The sequence below is a fragment of the Sciurus carolinensis genome, chromosome 1 (genome assembly GCF_902686445.1).
Source record: "Sciurus carolinensis chromosome 1, mSciCar1.2, whole genome shotgun sequence".
In the NCBI taxonomy this organism is placed as follows: domain Eukaryota; kingdom Metazoa; phylum Chordata; class Mammalia; order Rodentia; family Sciuridae; genus Sciurus; species Sciurus carolinensis.
Window position 1 is genome coordinate 82795432 of NC_062213.1, and position 9061 is coordinate 82804492.

The window sequence follows — 9061 nt, forward strand, 5'->3', positions numbered from 1 at the left end:
GTGTCAATCTCCATTCTAAGAACTAGGAAGTAGAAATGGTACAGAGGAACATGAATGGAAAGTTTTCATGAGCCAAAAGTAGAAGGGATTCACACTATATCTCTTTATCACTTCTGATTTGAGCTCAAATTTAAGACCACACTGAACTACATGGGTTCAGTCTGGTTAAAGAAAAGAAAGATAGTGATGTTAAAAAGGAAATAAAAAGTATCAAGGTCACAAAATATAAAAATATTGAAGAACTGTCCCAGTTTAGAGGAGACAAAAGTCATAACCAGTAAATGCAATATGTGACCCTGAATTGGTCCTGCATTAGAAAAAGAACATTAGTAAAACAAGTGGAGAATATGACTAAGGTCTGTAGATTAGATATTAGTGTATTAATATTAATTTACTGATTTAAATGATTGAACTATGGTTTTGCAAGTTAACATTTTGCAGGGCTCATTGTATCTGTAAATCTCCGTATACTCTTTGTAATATTTCGCATGTGGAATTATTTCAAAATGACAATTTTAAAAGAGAAAAAATGGCCTCATAGACTCATAAAGACTTCACAAAAATAAAAGGGAAAATTGACTCTTTTCAAGGGATTAAGAAAAAGTACATTAGGAGTAAGTGGAAGCCATTGCTATTAGAATAAGAAGTTTTCATAACATAGCACATTCTTATAATTCACTCCTTCAGAGTGGGAATATATTTTCTTAAAGTAAACTTTTTATTGCATAATAGTGTATTTATTGCTCTTCACTAATGTGTAACAGCCTTTAGATTATGAAATATAACACAATCTTACTTTTAGCTAGTGTTCTCCTAAAAAGAAGAACTGGAGACAAGGACTTCTATGCAGATAGTTTAATTTGAAAACACATCCTAGTAAACAAAACTATGGGGGATTTAGAAGGGAAAAACAAGAAAAGAAAGAAAGGAAATCATATAACTGAAAATTAAACTGGCATGACTGTAAGAAAGTCAAACACAGTCATTCTGTGGAGCCCATGATGTTCTGGGGACGACAATCTGCTGTACACATAGAATAGGAGAGATTTGTCTAACACACTTGCTTTCACTAGCGAATGTTTGCCCAAGGGGTGTTAACACTCTCACACTTCCAGATTTGTGCATGTACTTAAGTGGTTCAGTCAACTTTGTTAGGTGCCTTATGTGGCACCAATTCCCAGAAAATAAAGAGAGAAATACATAATAAGATTGAGACATAAGTTCCCAGACTCTACTAATGCTCAGTTGGTTGCTTCAGCACTTGACCCAGAGGAGAGGGTACAGTAGTTGCTAAACACAGTCAGCTCCTTGCACTTAGGATCTACTTGTAGTCTTTACTAGATACAATAAATCTGCAAGATGGTAGTTGATCACAATTGCTACATAAGCCAACATAGTTTATAGATCTACCAAATATAATTGGTTGAAGGTTGTAAATTATGTTTATAATATCCATTTCTACTATCCATTTTGGATTTTTCTAATCCTTTCTAGAGAAGTGAACAATACAAGGAATGGGAGTCCTAAGTTGCTTTTGCCATTATTGGGCTGGAATTACAGGTTTCACTGGGCACACAAGCACCAAGAGGTAAATCTATGAATAACCTGGGTTATAAATTTATCCCTTTCTGTCTCTAATATGTAGTCACATGCCTTGATCCACACAATAATGAGTGTTAATTAACCCTACCAATACAGTAATTTCATTCATTGTTGATTAGGTAACCAACATGGGAACCCCAAATATCAGGGTAAATCACAGTTTTGAACTTAGTAAAACCCTCACTGTTTATCAGTATGAAAGTACTGCTCCACAACATAAATACATACATACATAACTTACTATAAGCACTTCCCTCATCCAGAATAACTGTATACAAATGAAGTCAAAATTCCTTCTTTGCATTACTGGTATTGGTATTGATGGGAGAAAATGGTGATTCTTCTTCAAAGTCTTAGTGTCAAAATATGTAAATTTTAGGTTTTTCAGAAGTTGTTTATTATTCAGGTTTAGTTCATCAACCATACTAAATCCTGCAGAGCAGCACCCCAAGCCTTAGCTGATACTTTAACTGATCATTTAATAAACCATTCCATTTCACCTTTCTACTAGTTTAACCATTTCCGATCAATGCATATCTAGGAGAAACAGTGGACCTCTTAATTAAATGTCCATTATCATAATTCCACAATAAGTCCTTTGGTTCGAGGAGATCTTACTCTGGGATGCATGTAATTAAATTGAGCATTGTCTTCACCCCCAGATGGTGGTGTTGGCAGAGTTATTTTGATAAGGGAAGGTAAGGCTATTTCTAGAGTATGCCTCAATTTTAGTAAAGACAAATTTCTACTCCCTTCAAGGTAAATATAATCAATTATTATCAATGAGCTAGTAAGAAGCTCACTAATCTTTCTGAGGAATGTGCAATTTCAAGGGCTTACTATTGGTTTCTGTTGAGAGTTGCTCTTTCAGAGTTGCAGCATTTAGATTGGACTTGGTTAGATGGAGTCTTTGCTTTAGAACTAGTAATGGACTCCATGCTGTCATCATGACCACTCTATTGGAAAAGCTATTGTGCAGGTATGGAAAAGCCACTCCAATCCTTCAGGTCAAGTCATCCTGACTGACCATTCTGCGCTTCCTCTGCACTTTGATTTGACACACTGGTAAATGGAGCCAATGTTGTTTGCTCCTCTATCTTCTGGTAAGTGACTTCAGCTCCTTTGGCAAGATTGGAGTAGTATTTATTGTATATACATGAGTGGCTTTTAAGACCTTTTCCCAAATGAAATTGCCCTGGCTTTTTAATTTTAGGTCTTTGGTCAAAGTAATGGCTCAGATTTTTAAGACTGGGAAAAGAATTGCACTTTACCATTGTTATGGCTCAATTTAATAGTTTGCTTTTAAGCTATTATTATTTTTCTCTGGTTAAGTCAAGTAATACCTATTTGCTTTTACATTTATCTTGTTCCTTGTTGTCTTAGTCTGTTTGGATTTCTATTAAAAACACACTAACTGGATGGATTCAAACAACAGAAATTTATTTCTCTCAGTTCTGGAGTATGGGAAGTCCAAGATCAAGATGCTAACATATTTGGTGTCCGGCAAAACTCATGCAGTGTGCTTTCTTGCTGTATCCATACATGATGAAAGGAACTAAGTAGCTTTGTGTTATCTTTTATAAAAGCATTAATGCTAATCATGAGAACTCCTGTAACTAAACATAACAGATTCTCCTTTCAGTAAAGACAAAGTCAATAAACATATCCAAGAGATAAAGGAGTAGAGAGCAGCAAGTAAAGAAAGGACTGGAGTTCTTCGCGAAGTTTTGTTCTGCCCAAACAAATAAACAATACAATATAGGAAAGCACATGTAGGGCAGGTATGTATTTCTAAGTAAGCTCAGATAAGGTCATAAACCTTATCTTCTAAGAGGAAATTGGGTGGACACATTTCTGAATATGTCTGCCTCAAGGTCACAAGTCACATGTTCAAATGGGAAGATGGCAGACTGAAATGGCTCTGGGCAGAGAATTTAATATTATAATCAGCAAAGTTTATTCTAGGTCACATAAAAGAATGAGTTAGAGTGATTCTGTGACCTCGGATGGTTTCTCATTAATTTCTCTAAACTGTGTTACCTGAGACAAAGAGAAGGGACAGCTTTGAAGGTGCATCAACATCTTAAAGAAACAGAGGCATAATTCCTGTAAGTATAGGAGATTGCCTGCAAAGTTTCCTGTCTCGCTTAGGAGTTAACACACCCTCATGATGATGTAATCATCTTCCAAAGGTCAAATTGCTAATACTGTAACAGTAGTATAAGGATTTTAATGTGAATTTGGGAATGAGGGTGACACAATGTAAGAGGACAAATAGATGAGGATGGTGGGAACATGAGGTTAAGAGAATAATTTGATGAAATGAGCCCACTGTATGACTCCCCACATGCTTTCTTTGCCAAAAAGCAATCTGCCTGCAACCCGCATGGCCTGAGGGGACAGGAAATGTCACATTCCTCAACAAACTGAGGAAGTGGGCAGAAGACCTGGCAGTCAGTGTAGATAATGAACAATGTTGGTTGAGAGAGAGGACAATGTGGCTGGTTATCACTAGGTTGCTAACAGTTAACCTCTCAATCACACTTTCCAGTTCAACCAGTTGCTAACATCTCTGTGGATCACACTTCACAGCACAAGTGATTACTCTCTGTGACCTATCTCTTCCTGCCCTTAGGCACATACATGGAGGTGATGGAGAAGGTGGAGGTTCTGGAGTCTATAAACGAGCAAGACAAGCTCACTACAAATTGCACACAGCTCTGGGCCCTCTTCTCTTCTTAGGAGTCTGCTACCTCTGTCTCTCTTTCTTAAATAAAACTTGCTTTATATACTTGCTTCAGTGTTTCCAGGTGTTTATTCTTCAACAGTGGGGGAACAAGGACCTGTTCCTGATCATCAAAACTGGTATCAGAAACATTCAGTCCATATCATCTGTATCACTTGTAATTTTAAGTACAACACTCTTATCTTTATCATTTCAGCATTATAACCTACTCTGTGCTCTGTGGTATATCATCATGTACCTAATATTGGTGTAGCAGTCTTATCAAAGCAGGGTATTATTTCTCCTTCTACTTTGGCTCTTCTTACAACTACATTCTGAACCTAAGTTTTAGCATATTCCCATCCTCTAGCTATAGAATATGAGTCTCTTCCATGGAAAATCTTTGACTTTCCCAGGTTGAAGAGTTGATAGTTGCTTAATCTGAGTATGTTGTCTTCCTCAGACTCCAATAATCATCATGATCACTATATCATTCAAGTGCTCTGCCAATGCTTAAACCATTGTTTCATTTATAATTTGTATCTCATTATAATCAACCACTGATCAGATTTTAGTAACTGTAATGTTTTTACACATTGAGAGATTATCAATATTTGATTTCACATGCAATATGTTTAGATTTTATTCTGTTTGTTAAATGGTGCTATTCCAGAATCCTATTTGGGGGGACTTCATCCAAAAATATCAATATGATTAGCTTAGTTTTCTTCAAATGCAGATTTAGAGAAAAGGGATTGTTAGGAAGTAATATATGTAGGAATTAAGTAAAGGAAATATAATTGAGGTCATAAAAATCAGAAACTCTTAAAGTAGGAAACCCAATGCAAGAGGGCATATGGAGCTAGTAACTATTGTGAGTAATTGGGGCTTAACATTGTTGGGGATTCTGGACTGAAAACAAAAAAACAAAGAAACAAAACAATGCAGAACATACCTTAGAACATTTTATTAAATGAAAGGGGAGTATCAACAATTGACTCTGCCTAATATTGGCCAAAGTGATAGGGGATATTGACTTCCTTGTATTTACACATTTGCATAATTTTCAGAATATCTGAATATATTCCTATAGTTGTGCTGTATGGCAGTTGCAGAGATTGTCCAAGCAGAAGACCAAAAACAGAGACCAAGTGATGTAGAAGATAGACAGAGGACACAGAGGTCAATGTTATAGATATGGCTAAAGCAAAAAGTTTGTCTAAGAGAATATGATTTGGGCCATAGAGATGACCTTAAAATATCATTTTTCTATAATTACTTCCTACCAGTTCACTACCATTCCAGGAGATGAGCACTGTTTTTAACTCTAGCAAATTATTTTTGCCAGTTTTTGAACTTTTTATAAATAGGTATACATATATTTTAGTAGATTTTTCATGCTGTTTTTAACATAGTATACCATTTCTCTCACTAATTGTTGTGTATGAATATTCCAGTTACTCCATTTCTTCTTCAACTCTCATGTTATCAGACATTTTAATTTTCACTGTTCTCATAGGTGTCTCATAGACTATAACTAAGATGCTAGTTTGCATTCCCCAGACAATTAATACGGTTTAGTACAATATGTTTGTTGACTTTTTGGAAATTTCTGTTATGAAGTAACCTCAATTTTTTTGCCTCTATCTCCACTTTATTATTTTTTCTCTTCATTAAGCTATAAAATTTTATAAATATAGTTATTTGTTGCCACATACTCTGAAATTGGTCACCTGTAGATTTCTTTTTATTGTCCATTTTTATCCCATATTTGTTCTATCACTCATGACTTTCTCTTAATGACTGTGAAGAACAAAGAACCTAAGGATGATGTTTTCTCTTTTTGTATAGAATGTAATCTATGCGTTGGCAATTTGGGCAAAAAAGAGAAAGCAGATCATCTCAGATCTATTTGAGATTGAACTGATTCAGGCCTTGTTCATAGTCTTTATAAGATACTGTCTATCTCTGTTCATCCATACTCCTAGGTTTATTATGATAGAAGAATCAAGTGGGAACTAGAGATGATTATGAATGATTATGAGAGCCCTCCTTTCTGGGGGGTCCAATATTCCATTTCAGTTACTAGAACTACGATATTGCCAACAATTTTACTTTGGTTTACAGTTCCTTTTTTTGTTTGCTTTTAATTCTCCTTCACTATGTAGATTATTGGCATGCTACTCATTATGTATATTAATGTAGGCAGTTTCTTAATGGGACAGGAACTGCTAAATATCACTTTCATATCTGTGCACATTTCCAATCTTCAGATCTTGGACCCCTTACCTCCTGGTTGTCTCTACTCTGTGAGATTGCTCATTGTTCATTGGTTTCTCTTTATTAATATTTTCCTTAACCAAAAATAAGTTGATACTTATGGTAAATATGACTTACATAAACTTACCCTCTCCTAAGCTTTTAGGATCTGAACTTTTACTTTCTGAACATAATTGAAGTTCTGTCATTTCTTCAAGTCATTTTTGATATTTTACTTACCTTTTCTAGTAGTTCTTCATGAAAGCATTCATGCATGCCAAGCTTCTCAATCAATGGCCATCAGTAAAGTTTCCAAAAACATGGTCTTGGTTTAATTTTTTTTGTTATAGCCCCCAAAATTTCCTCTAGTAATGTTTCCTTTTTTTCTCTCAACTCTATTTTTAATGTCTTTCTCTTGACCAGAACTTTTACCCTCTAGCTATAAACGTTCTTACTTTTCTGTTAACCCAATGAGAAAAACAAATCAACTAAGAACTTCTCACCTTACACTGGAAAACAACTCTTTTTTTCTGCCCTAGGGAAAGTTTATGTATGTGTATATATATATATATGTATATGTATATATATATATATATATATGTGTGTGTGTGTGTATGTGTGTGTGTGTGTGTGTGTATACATATATATAAAGGTTTAATATCTCATATCACCATTTTCTTATACAAAAATGCCTTATTCAACTTCTCTCTCTAAAGTTCATTTTCCAGGCCATAACTCCACTTAAACAAAAAGCAAAACAAAAACTTACTCTAGATTCCATAAATGTTTCCATTCAATTCAAAACCTTTTTCTTAATGAAACTCTCAATTACTTCTAACAATACCTCACCTTTCTTTCTTAAATTGGATATGGCTGCTTTTTTGATTCTGAACTTCCACTTCCCTGCCCTAACACATTTGGTGGCTATTTATCCTACTTCTCACACATTTTCTTTATATTCCCTTTTCTGTGTAAGTATTTAATGCTGTGTTTTCCAACACCAGTCCTTTGCTTTGCTTAATTGTGTGCTTTCCATGAGAAACTTGGCATTTTCCTTTGACTTTAGCTACTATCAAAATTCTGAATGACATGAAGACATGAATTTTTATACCAATCTTTGACTATTGTCTTGATAACTGTTATGGCTCAGATATTAGATTTCTCCCAAAAGCTCATGTGTGAGACAATCTAAGAGAGTTTAGAGGTGAAACCATTGGATTATGAGAGTCTTAACCTAATCCCCTGGTAGGTATTAACTAGGTGGTAACTATAGGCATTAACTATAGGTAACTATAGGTAGGTTGGGGCTAGAGGAGGTGGGCTCCTGGGGGCATGACTTTGGGGTTTATATTTTGTCTCTGGTGAGTGGAACTCTTTTTCTCTGCTCTCTGCTGTGATATACCCTCTCTCTTCCACCACACTCTTCTACCATCATGTCATGCCTTCCCTGGGGCGAGGAATGGAGTCAGTCATCTGTAAACTGAGACCTCTGAAACTGTGAGCCCCACAAAGAACTCTTCCTGCTCTAAAATTGTTTTTGTCAGGTCACTTAATCACAACAGTAAAAAAGCTGACTGCAGCAATAGCAGTAAACATCAAGAGTAAGGATTCTAGAGTTATCATACCCAAATATGAGTCTTGTCCTTGATATCTAGTGTTTGGCTAAACTTAGATAAATTAATCAATCTCAGTAAAATGACCACAATAATAAAGTAATTCTTAAGATATTTGTGGACATTGCCTACATATGGAAATGATTTATGGTTTATTTATACTAATTGATAAACACAGTCTTTCTTTGGCTCATCCTAAATCAGCATGACTATTAAGAACAGACCTTTAACTCATTTATAAACTGAGGTTAATGTATTTTGTAAGGCATTTTTAAGATCTAAATGAATTCATTAAATCATGTAAATCATGTTGAACAATGCCAGGTAGGTATGGCGGCTTTTGCTGTTAACATTGTAGTTATTTACTATCATGATGATTATTACTAATGTTATTATTACTTGGTAGGCACAATGAAGGTGCAATAAATGCTGAAGAACTTTTTGATATGTAAGTTAAGTGTGTATCAATCTTACAGAACCTACTAATTAATAATGTAAAAATTACCATTTAAGCAAATAGTGACTGAATATTATTCTAATATTATGTGGTTAGAATTAATGTTCATAGCTGGATTTGAAATAATTTAATTAAGTTTAGGCATGAAAAAGGTTTTGAGAGGATTTTTGTTGGATGTTCTTCAAATAATTTGGGGTCAAAAGATGTAGTTCAAAGTATAAACAATGTTTATCTTTAGTAATACCTTTTATTTACTTAGTCTCATTTTCTGTAGCTTTTAAAAATAAAAAAATCATCTATCTGCATATATATGTACATACATTTATATATGTGTATATACACACACACACATACACACACACACCACACACACACACACACACACACATATATATATATAAACAT